Below are 15115 nucleotides of genomic sequence, written 5' to 3' on the forward strand. Positions count from 1 at the left end.
TACCGTCGATGTCTTCGGAGTCGAAGTCGAAGTCGAGCATGTCCGTTAAATCGTCGACAGTGGATACTAAGTGGGTGGTGGGTGGGCGGTGAATTTCTTCGTCATCCGCATCCCAATCCTGCTGGACATATTTCGGCCAGGATCCTCCCGACAAGGAGAGAGACCTTAATGAGTTCAGTATGTCACCGTAGGGTGAGCGCTGAAAAATATCCGCGGAGGTAAACTCCATGATCGGCGCCCAATCGGATTCGATAGGAACGGGCGCAGGCGGTTCGGAGTCCGTGGTCGGAGAAGGATCCGGCAGTTTGACAACACGGCTCTCGTGAAGGGTAAGGTCGATATTCGGCTCGATCGCCGCTGAGGATACGGACTCCGTGACGGGGTCTATCCACCCGTCCGTGGATGGCGCAACTGGCTCCGAATTGAGGCTCGGAGCGGCTGCCAGTGCGATCTCCTGAATGCGGTCCGATGGCAGAGCTAAATCATACCTCTCGTGACCGTGTGGCGCACAAGGCCGGGGCTCGAATCCGTCGAAGATCAAGTCTCCGTGGGCATCGGCCGTGTACTTTAAGCTTCCAAACCTGACCTGGTTGCCAGGGGCATAACTTTCGATCTGCTCCAGATGGCCAAGCGAGTTGGCCCGCAGCGCGAAGCCACCGAACACAAAGATCTATCCGGGGAGAAAAGTCTCACCCTGGACTGCATCGCTATCGATGATCGTCGGAGCCATCAAGCCTAACGGCGATGACACAGAGGAACTCTCAATAAAAGCACCAATGTCGGTGTCAAAACCGGCGGATCTCGGGTAGGGGGTCCCGAACTATGCGTCTAAGGCAGATGGTAATAGGAGGCAGGGGACACAATGTTTTACCCAGGTTCAGGCCCTCTTGATGGAGGTCAAACCCTACGTCCTGCTTGATTTATTCTTGATGATATGGGTATTACAAGAGTTGATCTACCACGAGATCGGAGAGGCTAAACCCTAGAAGTTAGCCTATGGTATGATTGTGTGTTGTCCTACGGACTAAAACCCTCCGGTTTATATAGACACCGGAGGGGCTAGGGTTACACAATGTCGGTTACAAAGGAGGAGATATCCATATCCGTACTGCCTAGCTTGCCTTCCACGCTGATAGAGGCGAGGGTGTCCCGATGTTTTGATGAGATGGAGGCTATCGTTTTCTGGGAGTCGACCTTGACGATCCGACTACGAACGTGTGAGACGTCGCGCCTCAGCAATCGCTAAACCAACTTCCAAGGGGTTATTGACAACGCCGGAGCACGATCAACCTGACCACGAGGGTCTGTTTCCTGCGAGCAAATGAAGAACAAGCAAGAAACTGAGATTGCAATCTGGATATTGCGAATATAAGAGGAAAGCTTTATTAATGAACGTGGGGTTCTGTGACGCCTTTGTCTGGTCGTTGAACACGAACGAAGTACACGAAGTTGCAGCTATGGCGAACTTTTAATCTAACAAAACCCAAATTCTAAACGATGCCCTAAGGGCTATATATATGGAGGAGAGAGGGGGGAATTTCGTGGCCCTTGGAGGGTGGGGTCCGAAACCAACCCTAACTCTTGTTTCCCCACACATACGGACTCTAAAAATAGCCTATACTTAAGTATTTCAATTACATGGGCCTGGCCCATTAATAAGGTGACGCAGCACCTAGAATAGCCTATGGACGAATATTATGAAGTGGCATCTTGTATATTTCGTCCAAGGCTTCATGCACTCCTTATGGCGGCTTCAAAGTCCTGAAATCATCACTTGTAACTCCGTTCTTGATCGCCTTGCGCATGCCATCAACTCCATGCGTGTTCTTGCTCCAATGTTCATCCTTCTCCAAGCTAGGCCCTTCATTTGTAAGCAAAACAAATGTATCCAATTTAGGCAGCATCATAATCTCATGAACATTAGAATCATTACCAAGAAACGAAAGTACCTGGTAATTTAATTGGCGTGCGCGAGCTCTAGTAATTGGTTCAGTATATGTAACAGTAGGGGCTGTGGGTGTAACAATGGTATTGATGTCCTCATCACACGCCAAGTAGAGTCTCATCCGGACACGAGACGAAGTCTTCAATCTTGTGTCTTAATAGTTCAACAGTCCGGCCAAAGGATAGAGTCCTGCTGTCCGGATACCCCCTAATCCCGGACTCCCTCAGTGTGCATCCAACTCGCTTGCTCATGAAGACCTAGGGCATTTTGAGGAAGCCCATCAATGGAATATACAAGCCAAGTTCTATAATGAAAAATTCCCACTAGTATATGGAAGTGATATCATAGGAGACTCTCTATCATGAAGATCATGGTGCTACTTTGAAGCACAAGTGTGGAAAAAGGAGAGTAGCATTGTCCCTTCTCTCTTTTTCTCTCATTTTTTTATTTGGGCCTTCTTTATTTCTTTCTTTTCTTTTTGGCCTCTTTTATTTTTTTAATTTTATTTTTCGTCTGGAGTCTCATCCCGACTTGTGGGGGAATCATAGTCTCCATCATCCTTTCCTCACTTGGGACAATGCTCTAATAATGATGATCATCACACTTTATTTACTTACAACTCAAGAATTATAACTCGATACTTAGAACAAAATATGACTCTATGTGAATGCTTCCGGCGGTGTACCGGGATGTGCAATGATGCATGAGTGACATGTATGAAGAATTATGAACAGTGGCTTTGCCACAAATGCGATGTCAACTACATGATCATGCAAACAATATGACAATGATGAAGCGTGTCATAATAACGGAATGGTGGAAAGTTGCATGGCAATATATCTCTGAATGGCTAAGGACATGCCATAATAGGTAGGTATGATGGCTGTTTTGAGGAAGGTATATGGTGGGTTTAAGATACCGACGAAAGTTGTGCGATACTAGAGAGGCTAGCAATGGTGGAAGGGTGAGAGTGCGTATAATCCATGGACTCAACATTAGTCATAAAGAACTCACATACTTATTGCAAAAATCTATTAGTTATCGAAACAAAGTATTACGCGCATGCTACCAGGGGGATAGATTGGTAGGAAAAAACCATCGCTCGTCCCCGACCGCCACTCACAAGGAAGACAATCAATAAATAAATCATGCTCCGACTTCATCACATAACGGTTCACCATACGTGCATGCTACGAGAATCACAAATTTTAACACAAGTATTTCTCAAATTCACAACTACTCAACTAGCATGACTCTAATATTGCCATCTCCATATCTCAAAACAATTATCAAGTATCAAACTTCTCATAGTATTCAATGCACTTCTATGAAAGTTTTTATATTATTCCTAAAAGAAAATTTCCATGTTGTTCTAAAGGACTCTCGAAATAATATAAGTGAAGCATGGGATAGCAATAGTTTCTATAAAACAAACCCACCACCATGCTCTAAAAGATATAAGTGAAGCACTAGAGCAAAAACTATATAACTCAAAAGATATAAGTGAAGCACATAGAGTATTCTAATAAATTTCAAATCATGTGAGTCTCTCTCAAAAGGTGTGTACAACAAAGATGATTGTGGTAAACTAAAAAGCAAAGACTCAAATCATACAAGATGCTCCAAGCAAAACACATATCATGTGGTGAATAAAAATATAGCTCCAAGTAAAGTTACCGATAGACGAAGACGAAAGAGGGGATGCCTTCCGGGGCATCCCCAAGCTTAGGATTTTTGGTGTCCTTGAATTTTACCTTGGGGTGCCATGGGCATCCCCAAGCTTAGTCTCTTGCCACTCCTTGTTCCATAATCCATCAAATATTTACCCAAAACTTGAAAACTTCACAACACAAAACTTTAAATAGAAAATCTCGTGAGCTCCGTTAGCGAAAGAAAACAAAACACCACTTCAAGGTGCTGTAATGAACTCATTATTTATTTATATTGGTGTTAAACCTACTGTATTCAAACTTCTCTGTGGTTTATAAGCTCTTTTACTAACCATAGATTCATCAAAATAAGCAAACAACACACGAAAAACAGAATCTGTCAAAAACAGAACAGTCTGTAGTAATATGTAGCTAACGGAAACTTATGGAACCCCAAAAATTCTTAAATAAATTGCTGGACGTGAGTAATTTATCTATTAATCATCTTCAAAATAATTAACTAAATAGCACTCTCCTAATAAAAATGGCAGCAATTCTCGTGAGCGCTAAAGTTTTTGTTTTTTACAGCAAGATCAAAAAGACTTTTCCCAAGTCTTCCCAACGGTTCTACTTGGAACAAACACTAATTAAACACAAAAAACACAACTAAAAAATAGGCTAGATAAATTATTTATTACTAAATAGGAGCAAAAATCAAGGAATAAAAATGAAATTGGGCTGCCTCCCAACAAGCGCTATCGTTTAACGCCCCTAGCTAGGCATAAAAGCAAGGATAGATCTAGGTATTGCCATCTTCGGTAGGCAATCCATAAGTGGCTCTCATAATAGATTCATATGGTAATTTAATTTTCTTTTTAGGGAAGTGTTCCATGACTTTCCTTAACGGAAATTGGAATCTAATATTCCCTTCCTTCATATCAATAATTGCACCAATCGTTCTAAGGAAAGGTCTACCAAGAATAATAGGACATGAAGGATTGCAATCTATATCAAGAACAATGAAATCTACGGGCATATAGTTCCTATTTTCAACAATAAGAACATCATTAATTCTTCCCATAGGTTTCTTAATAGTGGAATCCGCAAGGTGCAAGTTTAAAGAACAATCATCAAAATCACGGTAACCTAGCAAATCACTCAAAGCTTTTGGAATCATGGAAACACTAGCACTCAAATCACACAAAGCATAGAATTCATGATCTTTAATTCTAATTTTAATAATAGGTTCCCACTCATCATAAAGTTTTCTAGGGATAGAAACTTCCAACTCAAGTTTTTCTTCATAAGATTGCATCAAAGCATCAACGATATGTTTAGTAAAAGCTTTATTTTGACTATAAGCATGAGGAGAATTTAGCACAGATTGCAACAAGGAAATACAATCTATCAAAGAGCAATTATCATAATTAAATTCCTTGAAATCCAAGATAGTGGGTTCATTGCTGTCTAAAGTTGTAATCTCTTCAATCCCACTTTTAACAATCTTTGCATCAAGATCTAAAAACTTCGAATTTTTGGAACGCCTTCTAGGTAAAGGTGGCTCATCTTCAGCCCCATCATTATCAAGATTCATATTGCAAAACAAAGATTTAATGGGAGACACATCAATAACTTTTAGATCTTCATCTTTATTTTCATAGAAACTAGAAGAACACGCTTTCACAAAGCAATCTTTCTTAGCACGCATCCTAGCGGTTCTTTCTTTGCACTCATCAATGGAAATTATCATGGATTTGAGAGACTCATTGATATCATGCTTAGGTGAAATAGATCTAAGTTTCAAAGAATCAATATCAAGAGAAATTCTATCAACGTTCCTAGCCAATTCATCAACCTTAAGCAATTTTTCTTCAAGCAAAGCATTGAAATTCTTTTGCGGATTCATAAACTCCTTAACACTAGTCTCAAATTCAGAGGGCATCTTATTAAAATTTCCATAAGAATTGTTGTAGGAATTACCATAATTATTAGAGGAATTACTAGGAAATGGCCTAGAATTAAAATTACCTCTATACGTGTTGTTACCAAAATTGTTCCTACCAAAAAAATTCACATCCATAGATTCATTATTATTCTCAATCAAAGTAGACAAAGGCATATCATTAGGATCAGTAGGAGCACTCTTATCAGTAGGAGCACTTTTTTACTAGTAGATCTTTCGGTGTGCCATTGAGAATAATTAACCATAATATTGTCTAGGAGTTTAGTAGCTTCTCCTAAAGTGATTTCCATAAAAGTGCCTCCCATGGCCGAATCTAAAAGATTTCTAGAAGCAAAATTCAATCCGGCATAAAAATTTTGTATAATCATCCATAAATTCAAACCATGTGTAGGGAAATTACGTATCATTAATTTCATCCTCTCCCAAGATTGTGCAACATGTTCATGATCAAGTTGCTTAAAACTCATAATATCGTTTCTAAGAGAGATGATTTTAGCGGGAGGAAAATACTTAGAGATAAAAGCATCTTTGCACTTATTCCATGAATCAATACTATTTTTAGGCAAAGATGAAGATCTCTAAGGGGAAAAGGAAATAGCTTCAATTTAACAATATCATTGTCCACATCTTTCTTCTTTAGCATATCACATGAATCAACAAAGCTATTTAGATGGGTAGCGGCATCTTCACTAGGAAGGCCGACGAATTGATCTTTCATGACAAGATTCAACAAAGCAGCATTAATTTCACAAGATTTAGCATCGGTAAGAGGAGCAATCAGAGTGCTAAGAAAATCATTGTTGTTGGTATTGGCAAAGTCACACAATTTAGTATTATCTTGAGCCATCGTGACAAACAAGCAATCCAACACACAAGCAAACAAGAAACAGGCAAAAAGGCAAATAGAAAAAGAGAAGGGGAACGGAAAAAGAGGGTGAATAAAACGGCAAGGGTGAAGTGGGGGAGAGGAAAACGAGAGGAAAATGGCAAATAATGTAATGCGAGGGATAAGAGTTTGTGATGGGTACTTGGTATGTCTTCACTTGTGCATAGACTCTCTGGCAACGGTGCCAGAAATGGCTCATTGTCGGGAGTCAAATCTTGACTTGACTTGGTGCGAATCTCCCCGGCAACGGCGCCATAAATCCTTCTTGCTACCTCTTGAGCACTGCGTTGGTTTTCCCTTGAAGAGGAAAGGGTGATGCAGTAAAGTAGCGTAAGTATTTCCCTCAGTTTTTGAGAACCAAGGTATCAATCCAGTAGGAGATCACGCTCGAGTCCCACACACCTAAACAAACAAATAAGAACCTCGCAACCAACGCGATAAAGGGGTTGTCAATCCCTTCAGATCACTTACGAGAGTGAGATCTGATAGATATGATAAGATAATTTTTTTGGTATTTTTATGATAAAGAGAAATAAAGATGCAAAGTAAAATAAACGACAATAGAAATAGCTAAGTGTTGAAAGATTAATATGATGAAAGATACACCGGGGGGCCATAGGTTTCACTAGTGGCTTCTCTCAAGAGCATAAGTATTACGGTGGGTAAAGGAACTACTGTCGAGCAATTGATAGAATTGAGCATAGTTATGATAATATATAGGTATGATCATGTATATAGGCATCACGTCCATGACAAGTAGACCGAAACGAATCTGCATCTACTACTATTACTCCACACATCGACCGCTATCCAGCATGCATCTAGAGTATTAAGTTCATAAGAACAGAGTAATGCTTTAAGTAAGATGACATGATGTAGAGGGATAAACTCATGCAATATGATATAAACCCCATCTTTTATCCTCGATGGCAACAATAAAATATGCGCCGTTTCCCTTTCTGTCACTGGGATCGAGCACCGCAAGATTGAACCCAAAGCTAAGCACTTCTCCCATTGCAAGAAAGATCAATCTAGTAGGCCAAACCAAACTGATAATTCGAAGAGACTTGCAAAGATAAGCCAATCATACATAAAAGAATTCAGAGCAGATTCAAATATTGTTCATAGATAAACTTGATCATAAACCCACAATTCATTGGATCTCAACAAACACACCGCAAAAGAAGATTACATCGAATAGATGTCCAAGAAGATCGAGGAGAACTTTGTATTGAGATCCAAAGAGAGAGAAGAAGCCATCTAGCTAATAAATATGGACCTGAAGGTCTGAAGTAAACTACTCACACATCACCGGAGAGGCCATGGAGTTGATGTAGAGGCCCTCCGTTATCAATGCCCCCTCCGGCGGAGCTCCGGAAAAGTCCCCAAGATGGGATCTCTCGGGTACAGAATGTTGCGGTGGTGGAATTAGGTTTTCATGGCGCTCCTGGATGTTTAGGGGGGGTACGTGGATATATAGGAGGAAGAAGTACATTGGTGGAGCAATGAGGGGCCCACGAGGGTGGAGGGCGCGCCCCCTGCCTCGTGCCCTCCTCGATCGTTTCTTGATGCCCACTCCAAGTCTCCTGGATCATGTTTGTTGAGAAAATCACGTCCCCGAAGGTTTCATTCCGATTGGTCTCCGTTTGATATTCCTTTTCGGTGAAACTCTAAAATAGGCAAAAAACAACAATTTGGGCTGGGCCTCCAGTTAGTAGGTTAGTCCCAAAAATGATATAAAAGTGTAAAATAAAGCCCATTAACATCCAAAATAGATAATATAATAGCATGGAGCAATAAAAAATTATAGATACGTTGGAGACGTATCATTGACCCAAAATCCCTTTGTTACCATTTCCCGGACCAAGGTGGCTCACTTTATCCCGTGAAAACAACTTATACGAGTGCTAAGTTGGCCAAGATATATATGACTAGGATTGTATGTCTGCATGGAGTTCCAAGGACCATAGTATCAGATAAAGGAACACAGTTTACTTCGAAGTTTTGGAATTAGTTACACCAAACTTTGGGTACCAGGCTAGAGTTCAGTACAGCCTTTCATCCGCAGACAGATGGGCAGACCGAGAGAGTCAATCAGATTCTAGAGGACATGTTGAGAGCTTGTGCGCTAGATTATGGATATAGTGGGCCGGGATGATAATTTGCCTTATGCAGAGTTCTCGTATAACAACAGCTACCAAGATAGTTTGAAGATGGCCCCTTTTGAAGCTTTGTATGGAAGGAGGTGCAGGACACCATTGATGTGGGATGAAGTTGGAGACCGACAACTGTTCGGACCAGATTTAATTAGAGAGTCCGAGGAGAAGGTCAAGTTGATTCGTGATAGACTCAAGATAGCCCAGTCTAGGCAGAAGAGTTATGCCGATACTAAACGCAAGGAGGTAACCTATGAAGTCGGAGACAAAGCATATCTTCGTGTGTCGCCACTTGGAGGAGTTAAACAGTTTGGAGTCAAAGGAAAGTTGGCGCCATGATTTGTGGGACCATACAGAATCTTGGTTGCCTACAAGTTGGAATTACCCGAAGGTTTGTCAGGAGTTCATGATGTGTTTCACGTTTCCCAGTTGAAGAAGTGCCATGCAGAGATGGCCGATATTCCTTTGAGAGATACAGTGCCCCTAGAAGTAATTTAGTTGGAGAGTGACCTGACTTATGAGGAGAAACCCGTCAAGATTCTTGAACTCGCCAACCGAGTTGCTCACAACAAGGTTATCAAGTTTTGCAAGGTTCAGTGGAGTCACCATAACGAGGAGGAAGCCACCTCGGAACGAGAAGAAGACCTCAGAAAGGACCACCCACACCTTTTTGCTAGCCAACCCGAATCTCGAGGTTGAGATTCATCTTCAGGGGGGTAGGTTTGTAACATCCCAATTTTCAATTTGGATGTTATTTAGATCATTCGTATGCATTTTTTGAAATTTGTTTTATTTGAATTTTAATCCTAGAAACCTTAAGCAACTCAAGGACCAATGAGAGAGTTGGAGGTTTTCTAAAAAAATCCATTTTTGAATTTTCAAAATTGTCAAATTGGATCAAAGAGATTTATTCAAAATATTTTTCCAACAATTTCAAATAAATAAAATAATGAGAGAAGATAATATGACTTCTTCAAAAACAGTAAAGAAATATTGAAATTTTATTTTTGAATAAAGATATATTTTATTTGATTTTATTGGTGTGTTTAATTATTTTTATTAATACTAAAAACTTTATTTTATTTTAGGCATTTAGGTCCAGAAAAATGTTGTCCAAATATTAGGAGGGAATTATGTGAATTTTTCTCAAATTTTAAAAAAATATTTTTTGTTATCTTTTTCGTATTTTCCGTCTTTCTGAAAAAAAAACTTCTTCGTCGAACTGCGCCGGCCCAGCCAGCGCCGCTCGCCCCGATCCCGGGCGGGACTCCGTCCACCGCACCGCCATGGCAGCTGAGTCCACCTCGGACTCCACTGCCACCGCCTTGCCCCCTCCTCCAAGCCCGCTGCACTCCCTCCCCTCCAATAAATACGCCGCCCCCGGATCCCCTCTCCTCCCCAAACCGCAGCCGCAACCACCGCCCTGCGTCGCCGGAAAGCCGCCGCCGCCGCCACCATCGAACCGCCCGGACCTGTAAAAAACCACCACCCGGTCCGGTCCGATTTTCTTTTAGTTTTCAGTTTTTTGTTTAAACCCGGTTTTATTTTATTTAGTTTAGTTAAGTAATGAACGTTTTCTATTTAGTTAGTTATAGCGAATGTTTTCGTTCGTTATGTTTTGTAGAGGACATTCGTCGAATAGATTTTCCTTTTTCTATTTTATTTTCGGCCAGGGACCCATCCGTGAATAGTTTCTTCACAAATTAGCCCCTGATCTTTAAACCCTATTAACTTTCTGCTCGCTTAGCCAAATCCAATGGAACCAACGCCAAATTCTTTGTTATGATCCCCTCTATCCAGATAACCAACTTCAACATGTTTTTGAAATTTTAAAATTTGATTTCAAATAGATTTGAATTCGAACTTCTTTTGATTATGATTTGAGTTTCGCAACTCTGATTTAGTTGATTCTTTTTGCATATCGAAGTTCTCGACCTAAAATTTCTATTAAGATCTTTTTCTTTGGTTTTCTTTGCATCTTCATGCTTGAGTGCTTAGGTATGCTATTGTTTGTCTATGATGTATTTTCCGGAGTGCGAAGCTTGCTACTACGAATCTCTAGGGTTTACCGATCGTCAGCATGGCAAGTTACACTTTGATCATACCCTTTATTACCCAATTTTTATGCATTAGTTACACCCTCGGACTTTGCATGAGTAGGATTGGGAACATGTGGTTATTGTTATGTAGTTGACGAGGTAGGAACCTAATACCTTTGATCACCTCGGGAATATATGTTATGCTCATATTGCTTAGCCATGCTCGTAGACGAGAATTGATATGTGAGAATCATGCAAGTTGTGAGAGATAATAACTAAGAGAAACTTAAGGTGGCTACTTTAATACACATATGGGCGGGTTGGTTGCGGGCACCTGGGGAATCCAGTGTTGTCCTAGGAGATCCCTGGGTACCCATGTGATCATCCTATGGAATGCCACCCAGGCTCAAAGGGATCATAAAATTATTCATGCTCAGAAACTTCCGTGTGCAGCCACAAGCCATTATGGGCTCTGGCATAGTGAAGTAAGTTGTGGGAAACCTTTCCATGATGGGCTAGCAGATGTAGGGGAATTGTAGGTGTACCGGCCTATCTATCGGTTAAGGGGACCTCTTCAGAAAGACTATGTCTCGATCTTCCGATCATGGATGCAGTCGAGTCTTGTGGGGAAAAGTGCGCAAACCTCTGCATAGTGTACAAACTAATCATGATTAGTCGTGTCCCCGGCTATGGACATTTTGAGTATCTGGTATTTGAGTTATGGGTTGATCTCATCACTTTACTTAATGAATTTGTGGGGTAATTGTTATTAATATTATTATTACTTCGTAATTTTGGGATTGAGTTGGGGATACCTTCTCAATTATGGCATAAACTTGGTAGTAAATAAAAATGTATTCCTTTGTTGTAGGGAAAAATTAGCTTTATGCAAATGTTAAACATAGAGCCTCCGCAAGCCAAATATGCATGTAGTGATAGTCATTGTTCATCATTGCTCTATAGTGTGATCTTGCCAGCATATTCCATGTGCTGACCTACACGGCTGCAACGTCTCATGTTGCAGAATTTTCAGACGAGGATTAAGGTGCGATAGGTCATTGTCTTGCACTCAGTTTTGCCGTGGAGTTGGATGGACTCATTTACCTTCGAAGCTTCCGCAGTTATTTTTATTAGATGGCCTTCAGCCATATTATTGTAATAAACACTCTTTATGAGGACCTCGATGTAATAAGTGTGTGATTGAACTTTGTTATAATTCCTCGAGTACTGTGTGTGTCAGCATACCGATCCAGGGATGACACTTAAGCACAGAGACTTCGATCCATTGGGATCGGGTCGCTACAGGTTTTTATAATGTTTCCCCTTCTATTAGTTAACAAAGCTTTTGTTTTGGCTCTGTTTAAGAAAAATTTTGTAGGAGAAAATTATTTTTGAGTTGTCTTACTTTTAGTAAAAACCTTACTTTGATTCTATGACTTCATTGGTTTTATTGTTGGATTTCTTTGTGTGTATGATTGTGTGTTATTATAATTTACTTGTTGTTGTAGTCGAAATTTTATGAAGGTATACTTATTTGTGCTATGTTTGACTCGATAGAATTTTCGGAGTGCGAAGCTTGCTATCACGAGTCACTAGCGTTCGAAGACCGCCAGCCAGGCAAGTCTTGATCATGAAATTATTTACCTATGTTCTATTGCATTAGTAGTATTTCCTCCCCACCATGCATGCAGTAGGAGAAATTGCATAGGTCTTGAGTAGTATCATGTGGTAGGTTGACCCAAAATCCCTTTGTTACCATTGCCCGGGAAGATGTAGTTTATTTTGGTATGCTTGTAGATGGGGTTGGTTGAGTGATTCATATGGGAGATGTGAGAGACAAGATGATGACAACCCCATGATTTCAAGATGCTCAAGATGGTTTTCAAACTCACTACTGGGTGCAGGCCGGATTTGATGGGCACCCTGGAGCAACCAGCGGATGGCCGGGATGCATGGAGAAGCGCCATGCCATGTTGCAGAAAGCTTCACCCATCCATGATGAGGCGGATGAATACACCTTGACCGGAAGCTTACCTGTGCAGCCGCAAGCCATTATGGGCTCTGGCTAGGTTGACCCTATGTGTGACTCTGGCCGGACGGTGCTACAAGATGTAGAAGAACGGTAGGATTGGATGGGCACCGGTAGTGGCCCAGAGGAACTCTACGGAAGGCCCTGTTTCACCCGTCCCACCTTCAAACACTAGGCAGTGCGAGGACATAAAGGATGGAACGATTCTTGCGGGTAAAGTGCACAAGACTCTGTAGAGTAGAAACCTAAACGATTAGCCGTGTCCCCGGTTATGGACAAATGAGCCTCTGGAATATGATTATTTCGGAAATCTCAACACCAAACATAATTAATTGATTGATGGGTTATTAATGATTTCGGATATGAGACACTGGTTGGCGGAACCATCTCGTTAACAACCAACATTTTGTATTAATTGCAAGCAAGTCCTTTGTTGTAGGGAAAAATTGGCTTTTTCACAAAAACATAATACTTAGAGCCCCACAACCAAATTGCATATAGTGTTAGCATTATTATTGTTGTTCTCTCTATGACTTGTCGGCATATTCAAAATGCTGACCTACATGGCTGCAACGTTTCATGTTGTAGATGAGTTTTCCCACCAGGAGTGAGGCTACGATCTACGCTCGGTGATTGCCACATGGAGTCGAATGGACTCGCTTATCGTCTATGCTTCCGCAGCATTTAGTTTTTCTCATGAGTTGGCCTTCGACCGAATTTATTATATTGTAATAAAGACTCGATATGAGAATCGTGTAATAAATCAGGTGTGGTTGAACTTTGATTTTTTCATCAATGTACTGCGTGTGCCAGCATGATCTTGGGATGGTACTGATACACAGAGACTTGAACGATTTCGGATCGGGTCGCTACACGCCCTCTTCCATGTCCAAGGAACCAATTGTCATCGATATCTCCGACAATGAGGAGTGGCTTGTCTTATTACCTCACTATAAGGACCCATGTTCAGTTTGCTAGCTACTGCCTTTCCTTAACAAATTCTAGTGAATTGTGCTATCTACTTTTACCATGCAATCTTCTACTCTAGTGTATATGTTCTATATTTCATGCAATGTGGTGTTCAGTTAACTGTTTGGTTCAATTTTGGAAATGTGATGTTCAATTCTTCAGGGTGCAATTTTCCAAGTTGTCAAGCATGTTTGGTTTGATTAACTATCTGATCTTCTATTAGGAGTATGTTATATTGATGAGGACATCAATACCATTATTACACCCACAGCCCCTACTGTTACATATACTGGACCAATTACTAGAGCTCGCGCACGCCAATTAAATTACCAGGTACTTTCGTTTCTTGGTAATGATTCTAATGTTCATGAGATTATGATGCTGCCTAAATTGGATACATTTGTTTTGCTTGCAAATCAAGGGCCTGGCATGGATAAGAGGGATGAACACTGGAGCAAGACCAAGCATGGAGATGATGGCATGCGCAAGGGGATCAAGAGCGGAGTTACAAGTGATGATTTCAGGACTTTGAAGCCACCATAAGGAGTGCATGAAGCCTTGGACGAAATATACAAGATGCCACTTCATAAATTTCGTCCATAGGCTATTCTAGGTGCTGCGTCACCTTATTAATGGGCTAGGCCCATGTAATTTCGAAATACTTAAGTATAGGCTATTTTTAGAGTCCGTATGTGTGGGGAAACAAGAGTTAGGGTTGGTTTCGGACCCCACCCTCAAGGGCCACGAAATTCCCCCCTCTTCCTCCATATATACAGCCCTTAGGGCATCGTTTAGACTTTGGGTTTTGTTTAGATTAAAAGTTCGCCATAGCTGCAACTTCGCGTACTTCGTTTGTGTCCAACGACCAGACCAAGACGTCACAGAACCCCACCTTGATCAATAAAGCTTTCATCTTATATTCGCAATATCCCGATTGCAATCTCAGTTTCTTGCTTGTTCTTCGTTTGCTCGCAGGAAACAAGACGTGCCACCGGGATTACCACCTATTCGAGGGATTGAGCATCAAATTGACTTAATTCCCGGTGCTTCGCTACCCAACCGTGCACCATACCGTACCAATCCAGAGGAGACGAAGGAGATTATGCGTCAAGTAAAAGAACTGCTCGACAAAGGTTATATACGCGAATCCCTTAGTCCTTGTGCTGTTCCTATCATTTTAGTGCCGAAAAAGGATGGTACGTCGCGTATGTGCGTTGATTGTAGAGGCATTAATAATATTACTATTCGTTATCGTCATCCTATTCCTAGGTTAGATGATATGCTTGATGAATTGAGTGGCTCTACAATATTCTCCAAAGTTGATTTGCGTAGTGGATACCATCAAATTCGTATGAAATTGGGAGATGAATGGAAAACAGCATTTAAAACTAAGTTTGGATTATATGAGTGGTTAGTCAAGCCTTTTGGGTTAACTAATGCACCTAGTACTTTCATGAGGTTAATGAACGAAGTTTTACG

Source organism: Triticum urartu, chromosome 5 (genome assembly GCF_003073215.2).
Source record: "Triticum urartu cultivar G1812 chromosome 5, Tu2.1, whole genome shotgun sequence".
Classification (NCBI taxonomy): domain Eukaryota; kingdom Viridiplantae; phylum Streptophyta; class Magnoliopsida; order Poales; family Poaceae; genus Triticum; species Triticum urartu.